The following is a 19,849-nucleotide window of genomic DNA, read 5'->3' on the forward strand; positions in this document are numbered from 1 at the left end:
TTTATACGTTTAAAACATGCACAACATGACATTAGAAACATCACATTTCCTAATATTGCCCCAACTAATGTACGTATGCCATTGTCAAACCTGCCCAAATCAGTTTGCTCCTAACTGACCCGTGCTTCTCCTCTAGACGGCTCTCTAACACCTATGTTCGAGCCCACGCGCACTAAAAGGAAGTGCTTTTGTCAGTTAAAACGCTCCATTTCCCCCATATCTTGATCTATGAGTACGCATGCGCGCGTGCCGCCTTATCGCGCTGGCCCACTGAGCAGCTTCGCATACTCAACAGGATCTCCCGCACGAACACAGTTCCTGAGAGCCAGAAGGCCCGAAGCCACCGCCATTTTATTTATTTATTTATTTATGTTGCATATTTATATAGCGCGAACTCGACCCGAAGGTATTAAGCACTTTACATCGCACCGTAATTACATTAGACATTCAGGCACGGGGAGATTAAGTGATTTGCCCACAATCACAGGTTGTGGACGCGACCTCGAGACTCGATCCCTGGTTACCTGCACCAGAGGCGGCAGCGCAGCGATGCACCGCCTGCAGATAGTACCGGGCAGGCGCTCCCGCTGCAAGCTTGCCCCACGCTGCGCCCGCTGCACACATGGCCGCAAGAGTAAAAGGCAGCACGTCGAGGCAGCGGCCACATCCGCCGGATCCCCACCGAGCATGGCAGCGCTCCCAGGTGAGTCCGCGGGGCCAGGATGGGATGGGATGAGGGCAGGCGGGGATCGGAAGGTCCACCGTGGAGCGGCCCTCGCTCCGAACGCCCGCAGAAATGCTGGGTGCCTGGAGCAGCACCCGGGACCCACAAGTCCCCCCCATACCCCGCACACGACTGATCGACCCGTGCGGCGAAGTCCACCCCCCAGCCCCCCCAGCATGTGTCCTACCTGGTGAGGTAAGACCAAACGCAACCAGGCTAAGGCCAGACACAACAGCACGAGGGAGGCCGGGATCCCCGGGCGACCTCGAAAAAGTGCGCAGCCGGCCCCGCAAAACCCGATCCACAAGGATGCCCCAGCACCGCCGCAAACACACCCCAAGAGTGCCCGGGACACACGAGAGGGCCATGGCCCGATCCTGACTAGAGAAGATTAAAGAATAGACTTTATCACAAACCCCTCCCCCCCTCCCCCCGCGAGCCCCGGTGAAACCCCGTCCCAGGGACCCAGCCCCGCCACCCCCCTGCCCCTCAGCAGCGACCCCGAAAAACACACGCACAACACCGTGCAGGGAAGGGGGGGCCAAAACCAACCTCGTGTACTGCAGCAGCCTCACTGCGGCGATCATCAAACGGCGTCAGGGTCGCGGGAAAGAAAGCGCCAGGTGGGCCGGGTAGGTATAAATACCCCGCTCCCCCGCCTCCTATCCCCGGAAGTGACGATACCCTACTGGACCCTAGAGGGTCCCAACGACTGGGTGGCTGCTTCCTGTGCCTTCTTGTGGCACTAAGACGGCCGCCCTCTTATGGGGTCTCCTGCGTGGACCCCGGGCAGCGGGCATACTCTCCCTGTGCCTAACAAAATGAATGTGTCTGTCTGTAAGGCAACTGGTGCTCATGTAAAGTACTCTGATACATTCGGGTCGAGTTTGCGCTATATAACCCCTCCCCCCCCCACACACAAAAATGCACAATTAGGGTTAGGCATCTGGTTCTGCCTGTAAAATGTGGTGTATCCCCCCTCCCACCCCTCTGTTTACTGGCATAGCATTTACAGCTAATTCATATGCATTCCTTTTGTTCACTGCAATACTCAAGAAAATCTAAACTTTTGGTAGGCTGCGTTGAGCTCACTTGAGGTCTTCCATGAATCCCAACAAAGAAAGGAATTTGATCTAAACTGAAGAATAAATCTAAGAGGATAACTTTCTGACTTTGTGAATCTAGCCGCTATGTTCATTCGATGGTGCCAGAATGTGGATTTTTTAAATTATAGTATCTTGGAGGCAAAACACAGTTTATTTAAGCAATTCATTAGGAGTACGGTGAAGATATTTTAAGTGGTTCTGTGTCTGGTGCAGAACCCCTTTTCGGTCTTATACAAATCATTGCTGAGGAGGGAACATTTTACTATTTAACTTATCTTACCACAGAAACGATTGCTGATCCTGCTTGTAGAGCAGCTCCTCTGTAACGATATGGGTCGAGGGCGTTTTTGTCTGTGTATATTTGAGGTTGAGCATTTCTTCCTGAGTCTCAATTTGTTTGGTCTGTCTCAAGGTGATCTGCAGTGTTAGCTTTGCGTATCCATAGAGTGGCACCACATCACCAGTAATTTTCTTCAATAGAATTTTGTCAGACCGCATCAGTCACTCTCCAGGTCTGTTGGATGTTGCTGTAACTTATGAACCGTGAGTTGTTTTGTGGCTAGTAAATTCAGATTTCAAGATGTGGATGAAAATTTAAATGGATAAAAACAGTTTGTCAAGATTAACCAGTTGGAGTGTTGAAGCAAGTAGTATGGGTGAGTCCTGAGTTCTTTCCTGAAGGTCAGCAGTTTTGGTTATTTGGGGTCCAGTGGGTCACTGGGTTTTTTTGTGTAAAGGTTTGAGGTTTGATTTCTTGTTTAGTTCTTGAGGAAGACTTAAAAAAGACAATCTTTCTCCAGGAATGTGGACACCCATATAGCGAATGCTTTACTTTTTCATGGTTGCAACTGTTCTCTCAGTTTGCGTTTTTTTTCCTGTATGCAGCATAACCTGTTCACCATTTACAAGGCAAACTTCAGTTTCTGACTCTTTTTCATAAAACACTTAATTAGTAGTATGCTCTATAAATGTAATGGACGGTAGAGTTTACCTCATCTAATGTAGTTTGTTCAGCAAATGGCCCTACTCCCAGTAGCCACATTATTATGGACCAAGATTGTTGCTTCAATAGGTGGCATTTCGGTGAATGGATTGCAACATGAGGTAGAACAGGGTGCAAGGGCAAAGGGTATGTGGATGCTGTGGAGAGGCCGAGAAGAAAAGTGATTGTTCAAGCAGAGATGACCAAGTTAGAGCGAGGACCGTTTTCGAGGAGTTGGTGAAGGACTTCTGCAGTGGGCTGAGGAGGTTGAAATGGGGAAGGTAGCAGGTGCGCTTCAAGGCTTTTGGAAAAGAGTAGCTGATACCTGGTGGAAACTAGGGGTACTCTTTTTTAAATGTACTTTGTTTTTAGCAAAGGAATGCCATCTGCAACTCTGAAGCGTTAACGAGATTCACTTATTTAGAGGGGTGGCACACTTATCATACACTAGCAGTAAGTCTAGTGGTTATATTTGGGGTGTGGGTGGGGTGTAAGATGGATGGCAGAGAGACACTCACGCCGACTTGAGCCTGGAGATCATTTTCAAAGAAGAGGTTGTAGTGGAGGAGTTGAGCTGGGAAAGAGATATTCCATTACAAATTGGGATTGAAATGTTGCTCTGTAACCACCACCAACAAAAGGTTTAAACTCCAATTGAGCAGCACACACCCTCTCCTTCCCCCTTTATAGTGGGAAGCGGTACATATTCATAAACCTCTTTGGAGAGTAGTCTATAATATTACGACAGGTTGCTCACCTGATTGTTGGCCTCTCATGTGGTTACAGTGTTTTTTTGGTTGTTTAACTATGATAAGTAACACTTCCCCATGTTCACTAATAACAGCAATCCCAAGAAACAGCAACATAGGTCATCGATTTAGGCAATGCCAGACATATCCTGTACCTACCATACTAAGCTGTTGCAGTGCCAAAAGCCTCACTTGGTGCTCTGCTTGGGTGTCGAGTGCCTTTATTCTTTTCCCCAGTTTTAGATTTTCAATAGATTCCCTGCTAGACCTGTACACCCCTTAGTGGAGCGGTGAGTGCCCAGTGCAATTCAGGTTCTGGTACACTTCAGGACTTGTGTGCTTAAAGTCTATTGGTTGTGATGGTCCTTTTCTAGATGTGGAGGGTCAGACCAAAACCATACCCAGCTTTCCTGTCTTAGAAACCAGCATTTACAAGCAACTTTGAGATGGTAATCACAGAGGTGGCTGATGCAAAGTCATGCTGACACTGCTAGTTACTCTAGCTTTTTGCACAGTCGTGTACCCCCCTCCATGGTGTTTCTTCTGACCCAGAGTGGCTGCAGCTGCTCATCTGAAGAGGCAGCTGGGACTTGCTGGTCTTAATGATTACATGGTTGCATTTCCAAAAAATGATGGCTGGTGCTGGTTGCTAGCCATGTTTGTAGGCCACCAGCCACATCAGAAGGCAGGAGGAGTAATACAACACAATGCCATGGCCTGCAGAGTGGATTCTACACGGAGAGAGGCAATGAGTCTCTACTCCCAGGTCCATGCAGATGTCCTGCCCAAGCCAACCATCCGAGTTCTTCTCACCAGGGATACAGTGCTTTTAATAGTGAAGCACACTGTGCATCATGGCATGCTTGCCGTTGCAAGTCCTGAGACTGAAAACAGCATCCTGACCTGACCACTGAGGCTGACTGTTCTCAGAGGTCCCATGCTGGGTGGCCAGAGGTCACTGAGGCTAACAACCCTTTCCCTAGCTCTCCCTCTCCATGCTGCTCAGTTAGTCACCTGCTGAGGCCTGGTCTTCCTTTTCTCTTTCCTTCTCTCTTACATTTTACCACTCTCCTGTTCTCCCGTCTCTCTGCCCCCCGCGCCCTTCTCCCGGCAGAGAGGCAGCCTTGGTGAGCTATTTGAATGTGATGGTTAGCCTCAGTGACCTCTGGACACCCAGCATGGGGCCTCTGAGAATAGTCAGCCTCAGTGGTCAGATCAGGGGACTGTTTTCAGTCTCAGGACTTACAACAGCAAGGCTGACCATGCCGCAAAGCATGCCATGATGCACAGTGTGCTTCACTATTAAAAGTACTGTATCCCTGGTGAGAAGAACTTGGACGGTTGGCTTGGGCAGGACATCTGCATGGACCTGGGAGTAGAGAATCATTGCATCTCTCCATGTAGATTCCACTCTGCAGGCCATGGCATTGTGTTGTATTACTCCTGCTGCCTTCTGATATCATCAATGTACACGTGTGAAGAAAAGTACAGTAAGCCTATACTCTCCTTCATGGTGTTAGTAGCAGTCAAGTCAAGTCAAGTCAAAGATAGCTTTATTCGATTTTTAAAGTTAAAATCATAAAATCACAGTCAAAAGAAACATAATTAAAAACAAAATCGAATTTCATACAAGTTATGTTCATCATAAAAGGGGATAGCAGACGTAAAGACAAACATTAATAAAATTAATCCAAAGTTAATCTACATCGGATTGCGAATTTTAAAAACTTGGATACTGCACTAATGGTTATTTCATCTTCCAATAGGAGTAGTTTTAGATACGCAGATTTGCACTGTCTTAGGCCCCAGATCTTAAGAAGGGGAATCAAATATTTCTTTCTTCCCCAAGCATAGTACTTGCAAAAGAAAAGACAATGTATTGAAGATTGCAAGGCAAGATCATCACAGGGGCAATTAATTAGATTAAAGGACCAATCATTACTCACTGGGAGTGTTATCAACCTGTAAATGGTACCAGTTCTCAGGCGCGATAGCAACATTCTGTCATAACAAGGGTAGTCAGGAGACAGATAAAGCTGCAAGCCAGGGCCCTGGGCAAGTGCGTTATATTGAATTACAGAAGACTTCTCCTCAAGCCATCTTTTGTTCTCCAGGTAAACAAGACAACTTTTCTTAAAAACCTTTCTGGAGATCAGGGATAGCGAGGAGGGGTTATCAAAAAAAGCTTGATGGCCCATATTAATCATGAACTCCTTAACATAAAGGATCCAATGAATGTCTTTCCATCTCTCTAGTTTGAGACAATCATTCAAAATAGATCTATTAAAAACAGTTGCTTCTGAAGTCCATATCTTATGCCATAGGAGTAATGGGTTGATTTTAATAAGATCCGAAATATAGACCAAATCCAGTTCCTTATGGCATATATATGTTGAAGTCGATTTGGGGACCGCTAACAGATAGCGGAGAAAACTGTTTTCTTTTACTTGGATTTCCTGGGGGTCTGCAATACCCCATATGCCAGATCCATATAAAGCGGTTGATATGCATTTAGACTTGTAGATATCCGTTAAAATACGTACAGGCCTGCCCCCTAATTTATTGGCAAACTGTCTAATTGCTCCTATGGTACGAGCAAAGGCAAAATTCCTGGCCCTAATTGCTGCTTTCCAAGTACCTTTTTGATTAAAAACAATCCCCAAGTATGAAAAAGTACTAGTAAGTTCTATCTTAGACTTATCGATAAAAGTCTTACAAGGCAATTTGTTCTTAGACGAGCAGCACATGGTAAAGGTTTTCCCTATGTTTATTTTTAAACCCCTAGAACTCATAAAGAGAGAAAAACTGGTTAGAGCCTTTTGAAGGCCCAACTGAGTTCTAGCCATGATGACCGCATCGTCAGCATATAATAAAATAGGATCTGCGGTGCCATCAATTTGAGGATAGTCTAGTTCTTGTTTGATTAACCCCTTCAGCGCTGGGCGAATTCCGCCGCGGTGCTGAAGGGTTCGAGCGCGGGCGGGCTCATGACGGAACGGTTCCGTCATGAGCACAGCTCAACCGTGGCTCATGACGGAACCGTTCCGTCATGAGCATGGAAGGGGTTAAGAAATCTGCCACTTCGTTGATATACAAGTTAAAAAGAAAAGGTGCCAGAATGCAACCCTGTCTAGTAGCAGTCATTTAGGCCATGATATTCCGGGAGTATACATTGCTGAGATGTACAGAGTACTGTAGTCGCAGTGAACGACTTATAAACAGTCATGCAGTGAAATGCTGCCCAAATACTGTAGTTTGTCTAATACTTACTGTACAGTACTCCACCCTGTGGACAAGTACTGGCAGAGTGTTGCTGTTGAGAAGTACTTGTCAAGTACTACAGCCTTTCTGAAAAATGTTGGTAAGGTACAGCAGCTCAACTGCATATGTAGCAAAAAGAGCTGGGCAGCCCTACTAAGAAGTACTGGAAGAGTACTGCCGTCTGTTAAGGAGTACTGGTAAAATAGTGCAGTCTGCAGTGAGGTGCTTAAAATACTGCAGCTCCGAAACCTCACACTGGTATGAGTAGCGCTATAAATCGAATTAAATGCATCTGAGCGAAAGTTATTATGCAGACTTGAGGTGTACTGTTAAGGGGTGGCCTTTATTTTATGGATTTGTTTCAAAGGTTTTATAAAGCGCAAACCGGACCCATCAGGGTATCAGAGTACTGTACATAAAAGCACGTAAGATAAACAGTAAAATATATAAATACTAATAATTGAATTAATTAGGCAGACAAAATGAGAAAAAAAGAGCAACCCACATCATAGAAGGTATACAGCAGCACAAATTGCATCGTTGAATGTTAAAATCAGTTCTGTAAACAAGAAGTAAAAGTTAGTTTGGGTGGCTTCAGGTCTATTGTTGCAGGTAGCTATTCGGGAGCAACTCTTTGACTTATTTTTGTAATGTGGCTATCGAAGGCTTAGTTCTGATTTCGGAAGGAAGAGCATTCCATATTCTCTAAGCAAGACCGGAGAAGACGCAGTTATAAGTTTGCTTCTTTTTGAATTTTTGTGTTTTCAACAATAGAGTATTAGAGCTTCTTAGGGCTTGATTCAAGCCGGATAATTCAAGTGTTTTTAGCAGGTAAACGGGAGTGGTATAATGAAGCGCTTTGTGCATCAAGCAGGCTATCTTGAACAAAATCCTTGCTTCGAGAGAGAGCCACTTGAGTTGAATTATGACTGGAGGGATGTGTGATCATACTTGCTTGAACCTGTGATGAGTCTGGCAGCAGAAGAATTCAGAGCAGCCCTTAAAGGGGATGGTCTAGCTTTGGAAAGCCCTGCCAGGGTCACAATTCCGTAATCTAAGTGGGAGCGAATTTGAGATTGGACTGCTAGCGGCATGTCATCAGGAGGCAAAAATGGTTTGATATTCCTTAAAGTGTTGAATTGATGATTGGCTCCTCTAGTTGTGGCACTGATGTGGTCTTGCATGTTTAGGTGTTTGTCCAGAGTTATACCTAATGCTCTGTTGGAATCAAGAACATGTGGAGCGCATTTGAGGGTTGTTAGTTGTTTGAGCCAATCTTGAATGAGAGTAGAATGATTGTGGGGGTCAATCAAGAGGAATTCCATCTTGAGTGTATTTAGCATAAGGTGATTAACCAATGTTGAGTTTTCACAAATGCGGAGTTAAGAGTTTTTACATCATCCAGTGTTTTCATGTACAGTTGAGAATCATCAGCATACATGTGATAGTGTATGTTTGAGCGGTTCATAATTTCGGTGACAGGTTCCATGTACAAGTTGAAGACAGTGGTTGTTAGTGCATATCCGTGAGGCACTCCAATTGAGACCGGTGTACTGTTTAGTCAAGGGATCTGTGACGAAGGTGGTCATTGGGGGGCACCAATAAACATTGTGGCACAGGGCGCCACCAGTGCTAAAGCCAGCTCTGCATGTGTTGTCGTGGTTAGCTTGCTGTCCTGAATGATACCTAGGTTCCTAGTGTGGTAAGGAGGGGGTAGGAGTTGATCCGTGTTCTGAGGGCCAACCAGGATGTCTCCCATTGGGAGCTTTTGTTTCCAAAAATTAGTACCGGGGGTGTGGCCGGACAAGGTGATCCACTTCTGCTCCCGTTCCGCGCTAGTTTCTCGGGGGCACTGCAGCCGAAACTCCGAAGCACCACTGGCAATACTTATGGTGGGAGTTGTCCCCCGCCACCGGGTATCCGTGGCACCCGACATTCGGTGATGAGACAGCTGTGAGGCACGAGTGGAGCCGTCCGGAGCCCGGCTGAGGAGACGGCCGCCATTTTGTGCTCAGAGGAGACGACCGCCTCTGTGGCGCCCGGCGAGACAGCTGATCCCACGGGCCCAGACCCAGCTCAGCAGTGGACTTCTAAGAGGAGGGATCGCTTGATGCGGAGGGGTGAGGGAGAGCTTTGCGACCACCCTCGCTGCTTGCGGAGTAGTCACGACCTGTTCAAATGCCCGGGAGGTCCGGAGCCGGTTCATGCCCTAAAGGCATGATGAAGTGAGATGGCGGCCAGAGCGTGGGATGTCCTACGAACGGCAAAGATACCGGTGAGGCACCTGGGTCCATGTGTGGGGGGGCAATGGGATGGCGGTTAGCCCGAGCAGTTCAGAAGACGGTTGCCTAACCTTAAGATGGTGCCCGTGAGAGGAGTCTGAGGCCCTGGGTGGCAAATAAGAATGCTGGACTGGGACTGTTGCTTGGTGCTCTCACGGGTGCACCCTGGCAAGCAAGGCACTTCGATATCAACACAGCACGTTGTCAGCGGGGGGGACCTTAGCATTCACGCACCGGAATACAGACCGTCACTCTGGCAACCCACTAAAGTAAAGAGGCAAATCAGCGAAGAGTGGTCTTGCCCCCTCAGTGACGATATCTCCGCCACCAAAGCTTATCCTGAGCACCTCACAAGGCGATGCCCCACGAGCACTGAGGGGTCCTGCTGCTAGTGCCGCTCTGGGCGATGGGGCCTCAGCCCGCGGCCCGACGTAACGGGGCGAGAGGCCACCAAGTGATACGACGGAGGCTCCCTGACTGTTCACCCACGGAGAAACCACCTATCTAACCGGGCCGCCTACAGAACCACAGGTTAGTTCTCGACGGAACCAGGGTCGGGAGGACCCGCCTCTATGACGCCTAAGAAAGCAGTCCCCAAAGCCATGACCGGGGTTTCTCGTTACTTCACTTCAGCAGACAAAGCCTCGTCCGCAGACCGTGAAACCAAACCCAACACGTAATTCCGCCTTGAAGTCTTTTAGCAAAATCATGAGGGGCCCGATTCACAGAACTAACTTAAGACAAAATCCTAAACTTACTACCATTTTGGTATTCACAGAAGGCACTTACTCATTTTGGTATTCACAGAAAGCCCTTACTCATTTCGGTATTCACAGAAGTTAGGAGTCCTAACTTTAGGACTCCTAAATGCTTTCTGTGAATACCGAAAGTCTTAAAGTTAGGATTTTTCTCAGTTTAGGAGTCCTAAAGTTAGGAGTCCTAACTTTACTACTCCTAAACTGAGAAAAATCCTAATTTTAAGGCTTTCGGTATTCACAGAAGGCATTTAGGAATCCTAAAGTTAGGAGTCCTAACTATACTACTACTAAACTGAGAAAAATCCTAATTTTAAGACTTTCGGTATTCACAGAAGGCATTTAGGAGTCCTAAAGTTAGGACTCTTAACTTCTGTGAATACCAAAATGAGTAAGTGCCTTCTGTGAATACCAAAATGAGTAAGTGCCTTCTGTGAATACCAAAATGTTAGTAAGTTTAGGATTTTGTCTTAAGTTAGTTCTGTGAATCGGGCCCCTCATGATTTTGCTACAAGACTTCAAGGCGGAATTACGGAAGGAGCTCAGCCAAGACATCAAAGAATCTATGGAACAATTGAAAAGAGACCTCAACAAGCGTATTTCCTCCCTCCAACGAGATGTGGACTTGGTGGACATGATGAGCTAGTAAATATCCACAGGACATCAATTTTGTTTACCCTAGGAAACCTTTACATCAGTATTCTTACCATTCCTGTCTCCTGAGTAAATGCACTGTCGAAAAGATGTAGTAGATTAGAATAGGGAGGAAATACAATAATGCATTTAACTTTTATTTAAAAGAACCACAGACTCAGAAAAAGTTTAATTAATAATTTTGTGAGTCAAATCAATATACACTTGAACATACCAGAATCTCCATCAGGAAAATAGTACAGTTAGCTCATAATCAATTTTCATTAATACATTCTTTTGCAATGACAGCACCTGAGGAGAGAAAAGGACAGAGAGCCAGCACGGAATATTTACCCTACAATTATATTTACCTAGAAATGGTGTGAGGACCCCGACAACTGAGTGTCAGAGATTCAGGATCAGCTCAGGACAGGGAAGGTGACCTCTTCTAGTGTAACGCCAGCGTTACACCCCTCTCTGGAGCTACTCTCTCCAGCTCGGGCGTGTCCGGACCCTTCCCTAGATGTGCCTCCTCGGTTGCTCCGCGAATTTCCCTAGTGTTGGATTCTTCAGTCAGATTGCAGCAAAATCGGGCAGCATCTCAGCATAGCATCAGCATCTCCGCATCAAGTGTGTCTAACTAACTATAACTTACCTCTGTTATACCAAATTCAAGTGCATGATCCACCCCGAATGTTTCAATTCCATGTTTACCCGCAATTTGATTGGGCCAAGCAGTGGGGTGAGGGCATCACACCATAGTAAGTGCAATATTTTTCTTTAGGCTATTGTGTAATTCTTCTCCCCTTAATTCTAATACCCACAAGCATTATTCCCACAAGCATTTCCTATGTGGATCGGAAAGTCTTTATACATTGTTGCCCCTTCTTCCTCTCGTAGGGTCAGGAGTTTGGGTTCTCATGTACTTGTCGGCTTAGGGTTTGGCAGTCAGTCAATTTGCATCACTTGTTCCAGGGCAAGCAGTCGTTTTGCGCATGTGTAGAAATCACAAGGGAACAGAGACGTGGTCTCCCTCCAAGGCCCAAATACGAACTATTAATAAAGTCAGAAAAGAACATGTTAGAATACAAAATTAAATGAATTCACTGTATACCACTTACTTCTACTCTAACCCCATTTACTTAATAAATCTTTTGCATTAATAGCTTAGTAGTACGTGCATAGGTTAGTTTCAGCTCAGCATGTGCGTTAGTGCGTTACTTTAAAGCGGTCATTTTAGAAGCTATTACGCAGCTGCAAAGATTTCCCCCCAAGCGACAGAAAACATCATACTACGTAGATGTAGTAGACGAATGCGCAGTAGAAATCCTGCGTTTTCGGCGGCCATATTAGATCACTCGGGTTAGTCATTATAAAAGCACATAGTAAAGAGTCCCCTAGATACAATATGTTGAATATGGTGCACTCTTAGTACTCACGGACAGGTTGATTATAGAGTTACAGCTTATTCGAGAGGATTGCATACGAGCAAGTTTCTTCTTGTGTGAAACCTTGCTCCATCAATCCTCTCTCTGATGGAATTTTATGCCACCACTAAATTCTATTAAATCAGATGGCAACTTTAGCATTCTACCATTTCGATGTCTTCAAACCTTTCATTCCTTCCCTTATCTTCCTTAAATTGTGATCCTTTCATTCTTTTGTAAATATTTCCCTTCAATTCTTCAAGTTGTATTTCTTCTAATTTTCTCTTTCTACCTTTCTCATTTACTTCGTACCTTTTTCTTTTCCCACTGCATTTGAGACAACACATTATTATCAAAACTAGCAGAGTTATGCCCATGATTGGCAATAATATTTGACCTAAGATGCCTTTACCTATATTAGAAAACCAACTACTGACAGTGGAAAAACTATTTGTTATTTTCTTCCATACACTGTCAACCTCCAGTGGCTTCAGTTCCTCTGCCAAATGAGTAATATTTTTAATATACATTCCAATCTCTACACTTTAGTCAGGTATATACGTGCAACAATGTTGCGCTTTCAGCATTTGACAGACTCCACACTCTTTTGCCAATAAGATATCAAGGGCAAGTCGATGTTGTAAAACCAGAGATCTAACAGCAACTAATTCTGCATTGATCAGTAAAAATCCTCCAGCAGTGTCAGTAGATAACCGATCAACTACTGTTTACAATTGACAGATTTTTCGAGAATTCAGCAGAACACCCACTGAAGGTATCAATGCACCAAATATATCACCTACTATTTCAGAAAAACTAGCTCTTTTATATCTGGTTAGTCCACTACTGTCATTATTGCTTCCAGTGATTCTTTTAACATGATAGACTTTAGGGAATACTATTCTGAAATAGCAACTCCCATACCAGTGAACAGGCAACCTAAAATAGGCTTTGCTACCACAAATATAATAAATTCCAGAGAATACTGGATCAGTTCCTCCTTTTAGTCCCCAACCCCCAATTACTAAGAAATTATGTTCACGTTCACTGGAACCAATAAATACATTGTTATATTCTGTTTTAAGCCTATGGAGACAGATTTTCCCTTTCTTTTCAAAGTTCAGGGACATAGCAGCATGAGTCTTGCCAGTTACTAAAAGGTCTTCCCTTTCAGCCCATTTAGGTATCTGAGGTTTTGGTTCAGAGGCTCTTCTTTGGAAATCCTGTCTCCTGTTTTCTACTAAATTCAAAAATATCTTTTCTTCTTTGTGCAATTTACAGGTTAAGTTGCGTTTATGTGCATCAGCTATATCTATTGTCTTCATTGTTAGAAAATATTCACCCATGAATTGTAAGTCTCTAGTACTAAGGACAGGGTTCATGCTCTTTCGCATAGGAACTTCTGAAAATATTACATCTACATTCGAATAATAATCCTGCAGTTTTCCAGTTCTATAGAATAAACTAGCTAGTACACTAAATGAAATTCCATATGTCAAGGGTAAATGATAAGTCACCCCTTCTGCTACTGAGCTTGGCAATTTCATACAAATGTAACAATCACTAACTTCCATAGTTTCTACATAATGAACTAGGAGATTTTCAAATACATTTAAATCAGTTTCATTTTTATTTATAGTGTGGTGTAAATCTAGCTCATCTGGTGTTTCTAAGTCTACTCTATCTCCTTTAATGTTTGCAACTTCTGTATTTGGGTTAGTACTATTTTGTTTGTCAGTAACCATCAGGTAGGGAATAGCTATTGCTAATATCAACCATATTATGGGGACCAATATTAAACTACATATACAGATCCTGCAACACTTCTTTATACAGCTTTGTTTTGGTTTTCCGGCAACATTATTATCAGGCATCTTGGGCAAGAAGATTATATGTTCTTTAATTTAGAACCTGGTAAGAGATAACATCTTGAGCGTCTTCTCCCTTTCAAGTCCGTCTCACTTCTTCCTCAATTTGCTCAACATTCAGCTCTTCATCACGTTCTTTATTTAAATCGAGGTTTTCAAAGCCTTCAAGAATAACACATGTCCACTGACGACCCTTGAACTTGTTATTCAATGCCTCAATCTTTGACTCCTTCTCTTTGGTATTACTTTGGAAGGTCCAGAGTGACTAGTTACTTCATTTACTTGATCAGGTTCTTCATTAATTGTCTTAAGTCAATATCTCAGTCTCTTGATAATTCTTGGCCAATTATCACCTTTCCGACTCTTCTTAAATTTCACTGCACCGCCAGGTTCTTCAAGACTTGATCAGCTTCGTCTTCAGATTTCTTTACTATCTGACCTTGTCCAGGGCTTATTATTTCAGCCTGGATAGGTTCATCTACCTCAATCTGACCCTGTTCAGAATTAGTGATGTCTGGTTTTTCCTCTATATCCTGAACTTGCGTTTCTGTGCCTATCTGGTCCTGTTCAGGTCTTTTTACCTTTTTTCCTTCTTCTGCCTGAACGTTTTCCCTAAGTCCTAACTGTACCTCCTGAGACTCTGGAATGAGGCTTTGAGTTTCTTCTGTCTGAGTACATTGTTCTCTCCTTAGCTGTCCCTGCTCAGGCTCCCTAACAGTCGTTTTCCTACTTTCCTGAGCGACTTCTTCTAAACCTGACTGGTCCTCACTCTTCTCCTGTCTATCTAACTGTGCTTGACTTCTAGTTCTTGTAAGTACTTCAGGTATGTCCACCACTGGGACCCAGTCATCCTGATAGGTGCTCGGTTGATCTTGGGCAGCTACTTCAGGATCTTCTATAGGAAGTTCTTCAGCTGCACAACCTTCAGCAACATCAATTTCTCGCTTCAACTGAAACTCTTCTTCAGGAGCTGGTACCCTTTTGGTATGACTTGCATGAATCCAATTAGGCAATCCTGCACACTTTCCAGCTGTTGAGGTAGTCAAGATAACTTGATGCAGTCTATCCCACCTTGGTGCCAGGCACGATTCTCGAGTGTGATTCTTCACAACTACCCAGTCACCGGGATTCAAGTCATGCAAGTGGCTCAGCTGTCTGTTGAAAGCGTCTTCCCCAACCTGATGAGAGATAGAACGCACTCTGTCAGCCAACTCTTTGCAAGGTTCCAAAACCAAGTCATCAGTTATATTCAACAGCTTGTGTCCTGGTACACACGCATGTCTCATTGCTCTTACCATGAGTATTTCATTGGGACTCAGTCCAGTGTTTCTGTCTGGAATACTTCTGAGTCCCATCAGAACAAGAGGCAAAGCTTCAGGCCATTCCAGTGGGGTGGATGCACACACCTTTCCGAGTCTTGACTTGATTGTGCCATTCAGTTGTTCTACCACTCCAGACGCCTCTGGACGGTAAGCGCAGTGCAATTTCTGTTCGACTTTGAAAGCTTCACAGATTAGTCGAATCATTTCATTATTAAAATGAGACCCTCTATCTGATTCAATCATTACTGGAAAACCAAATCTGGGAATGAGTTCTCTTAGTAAAAGTTTGGCCACTGTCAAGCTGTCATTTCTTCGGGTCGGGTATGCCTCCACCCACTTTGAAAATAAACAAACTATGTCAAGCACATATTTCAGCCCTCGACAAGCAGGTAGTTGAATGAAATCTAATTGGAGTCTCACAAAAGGACCCTCTGCCTTTCCAAATGTTTCCTATGCAGACCACAGTTTTCCTGCCAGGGTTCATTTCTTGACATATTAAACATCTCTGGCAAAGGCTCTCTGCTATATTCCTGAACTTTGCATTAAACCAAGCTTGTCTAAAGAGTCGAATCATTGTATCCCTGCCCACATGTGTGTCTCCATGGTACATTCTAGTCATAGGCGCAAGAATGGTATCTGGTATGACTGGTCTGCCATCATAACGAACCCACACACCATCTTCTGTCCTCCTTTGACATCCTATTTTCACCCACTCTTCTTTTTCTCTCATGTCTACTGCATTCTGCAGATCTTTCACCTCCTCCCAGGTTCCCACTCCTGCAAGTAGCATAAGTTGGCAGCTGATTCCACAAGTTTCGATTTTCTTGTTTAAGGCAATCTTATGCCTTGCACAGTGTTAGGCAACCTGGTCAGCATATCGGTTACCGGCTGTCACATAGTCATTTCCTGATTGGTGAGCAGCACACTTAACCCACGGCCACCTCTTTTGGTAATTGAATTGCCTCTAGTAATTCTTTCACAAAAATTCAATGTTTAATAGGAGTCCCTGAAGAAGTCAGGAAATCCCTCTGCATCCACAGTTGGCCAAAATCATGCACAACCCCATAACCATATTGACTGTCAGTAAACATGGTTACTCTCCAATTTTTCCCAATTTTACATGCCTTGATTAAGGCGATATATTCAGCAACTTGTGCAGATTTGACTTTTGGTAAATAAGATGCTTCGACTATTCCAGTTAAGGTACATACAGCGTAAGCAGCACTCAATCCTCCCTCCTCGTGTCTCATGCAGGAGCCGTCTACAAACAGCTCATGTTCTGCGTTTTTCAAAGGTTCTTCTTGTATGTCAGGACGTGGTTTGGTACTAAGTTCAGTCACATCAAGACATTCATGCTCAACCTCATCCCTCACTTATTCATAGTAAGGATCAGGTAGTAAGGTGGCTGGATTTAGAACGGTACACCTCACTATTGTCACATTTTCAACTCCCAATATTATTCTTTCATATTTTGTCAGCCTACTGGGAGTTAGGTACTGCGTTCGGGTCCTGGTCAGTAAAATCTCCACAGCATGAGGAACATACACCTTGACAGGGTGTACCACCACAATTGATCACTCTGTTCTATGCTTACGCAAGTTGCAGCCACAGCTTTCAGGCAACCTGGTAATGCACAGACCACAGGATCCAAGGCAGCAGAAAAATAGGCCACTGGCCTTCTCATTATTCTGTGTCTCTGTGTTAGGACTGAAAGCGCACAATTACCCCGCTCATAGCAGAATAATGCAAATTCTTTTGAATAGTCGGGCATGCCTAAAGCAGGTGCTTCACACAGGCACACCCGTAATTTTCTAAAAGCTTCTATACTTTCATTGTCCCATTCTATAGGATCTTTTTCTCTTTTTCTGGTCATTTGTATCAGAGGTTTTGCTAGTAAAGCAAACCCTACAATCCACTGCCTACAATATCCTACAACTCCGAGGAACATTCTTATTTCTTTTTGGGTTTGTGGCAATTGCATTTGTCTTATTATTCTGATTCTTTCGGAGGTCACCCTTCTAACTCCTCTTTCTATTTGATGTCCCAGGTACTTAACTGAATTTTTACAAAACTGGAGTTTTTCAGGGGACACTTTATGTCCACCCTTTGCCAAATGATTTAACAATGCAATTGAATCAGTAACACAGTCCTCTCGAGTGTTTGACGCCACCAATAGGTCGTCAATATACTGCACCAGGACTGACTCTCTAAGCAATACAAGAGATTAAAGGCTTCTTTTGAGAATCTGATTAAAAATTGAAGGGCTTTCTGTGTACCCTTGAGGCACACGATTCGAAACTTAAACATGCTCTTCAAATTTGAACAAAAATAAGAACTTGCTATCTGGATGCAGTGGAGTGGAAAAGAATGCATGACATAAATCGATCACTGTGAACCATCATGCTTTTCATGGTATCTGGTAAAGAATCACAGCTGGATTAGGCACTACTGAACAGCATGATACAACAATCTTGTTAATTTTCCTGAGGTCTTGGACCACCCTATATTTCCCATTAGGTTTCTTAATGCCAATTATGGGTGAATTACAAGGGCTACTCATTATTTCTTCCAAGATACCTTGTTCAACCAATCGCTTTATCTCTGCTGCGACTCCTGCTTTTATTTCTGGACTAATTTTGTATTGTCGGTATTCGGGTAAACAGCACCTTCTTTCACAGTCCCTTTTACAGGATATACATTTGCCATTAATCCTATTTATTTTCCAGTGAAATCCCATACTTCTGCTTTACAGTCAGTTTGACTTCTGCAGGTAATTCATTTTGTGTCATCATCGAATATAATTCATTTACTTCTGTTCCCTGTTTAGCTCACATGAACTTGTAAACTCCATCTTCATCTGGGGTTTGTATTGCAACACCATCCGGTGTGCAATATATCGTGCAATTCATTTTGCACAACAGGTCTCTTCCAAGCAAGTTTACAGGGCTTGAGTCGCAGACCACAAACTTATCCCATTTCTTTAAAATTACCAATTTGCACTTTCATGGGTTCTGTGATTGGAGTGCTAATTCGTTTATTTTAAACACCCACAACTTGAATGTTCTCTCCCGAGAGGGGCAGGTTAGGAATGTCTGCTGTTCCCACAGTAGACCTGGTAGCACCAGTCTCCAGCAAGAAGGTAATATCATTTCCCTTTACTTTACCCTCTATATAAGGACCTGATCTACCGGTAGGGATGCGCCAAGTACACACTCCCCTTCCTCCTCCCTCGGGCACCGTCATTCTTGATCATAATCAATCAGTGGGTCCTGCAAAAGAAACTGTGATGTTACAAAATTTTTCTTACCACTTCCTTCTGGAAATCCGGCGTCCACACTGTACTTGGCTTGACTCACAAAATTTGATTAAGGGGCAAGTGGCAATTGACTCTGAAGATCTATACCCTGTTGCTGATAACTTATTAACACTTCATTCTGCGTCTGTGGATTTAAATTTTGATTCGGGGCATTATTAATTTGTATAGCTGTACACTTGTTCTTCCAATGTCCCAACTTCCCACACCCGTGACAGGAAAACATTTTCTTTGCCTCTTCCCAATTTAATCTTCCCCGTGGCTTCCCTCCATTATTGTCACTTTGACCTTGTACTCTTCCTTGGTTTTCTAACTGTTTATTTAATTGGAGCTCTTGCTGTTCAGCTAATTTTACTTGTGCCCACATTACTTTTTCTTCTAAAGCCTTTCGCTTATTATGAATTTCGTCCCCACAATCTTTTGTATATTTAAAAATTTCGTCAATGGGCTTTGATTGCCAGCACAGAATGTACTGCTTAATCAGTTGAGATATATCCAATCTCAGCCCAGTCACGAATCTATACACAAAATAAGTCATGTCTTTATTTTCTAAACATTCAAACCCACTATACTGTTGAACACCTGTAAGAGACGCTCATAGTAGGCATGTACGGACTCATTTTTCTCTTGGGTGTTCTGTCTATTTTTACCCAATCAGTTTCTTTCGGGGGAATTTTACTCTTTAGAAAGGTGATTACTTGATGATACTTTTTCATTACATCTTCTGACGGGGCTCCTGTTTTTGAATCTCTTGGATATTTCTCACTAGGCCAATCCACAGTAATTTTAAACTCTGTCCATAAAATATGCAGGTACTACTATGTCAAACAAACCATCCAGATCCTTTAATAAAACCTTCGAAACTTTTACAAACCTCTCAAATTGCCTGTACCATTCCACTGGTTTCTCTCTTAATTTTGGGAAATCATTCGTAAAAGACAAAATATCCTGTCTAGTCCATGGCACATGTACGTACCCCCCTCCGGGTACTTCTCTCATCGGATACAACCTTTGAGCTTTTTCTGTTTCCCTCATGACATATTCAGATGTCATTCGGTTTACCTGTGCTTCTTCCTTTTTCTTTGCACATCTAACTTTCCATTTTTCAAGATCTCCCCATTTTTGCAACAGAAATAACAATTCCCTGATCTGCAACTTTCTTCCAGACACATTCATGTTTTCCAAATCCTTATCAGAAAATTCTGTTCTATAAGGTTTCTGTAACATTTAGATTTCCCTATGTCAATTCCCATTTCCGATGCCAGATTTGTCAGCTTTTCATGAAATGCCTTTGTATTTCGTGTAATGCTTCTACAAATAAACAGTAATTCTTCTTCACTCTATGTGTTTAACCTGTCTAGGCCAACATTTCCAGCAACCATTTCTTCCAATTCTACTCTCAATTTAAAAATGTCTAATATTTTTGG

At 43.6% G+C, this 19,849-nt stretch overlaps 1 pseudogene; it reads left to right on the forward strand.

Moving 5' to 3' along the window:
* The first annotated feature begins 549 nt into the window (after positions 1-549).
* The window catches only part of LOC146867192 (serum paraoxonase/arylesterase 2-like), a 160,983-nt pseudogene continuing 141,683 nt past the window's right edge, over positions 550-19,849 (forward strand).

This window comes from Triturus cristatus, chromosome 1_2 (assembly GCF_964204655.1).
Source record: "Triturus cristatus chromosome 1_2, aTriCri1.1, whole genome shotgun sequence".
NCBI lineage: Eukaryota > Metazoa > Chordata > Amphibia > Caudata > Salamandridae > Triturus > Triturus cristatus.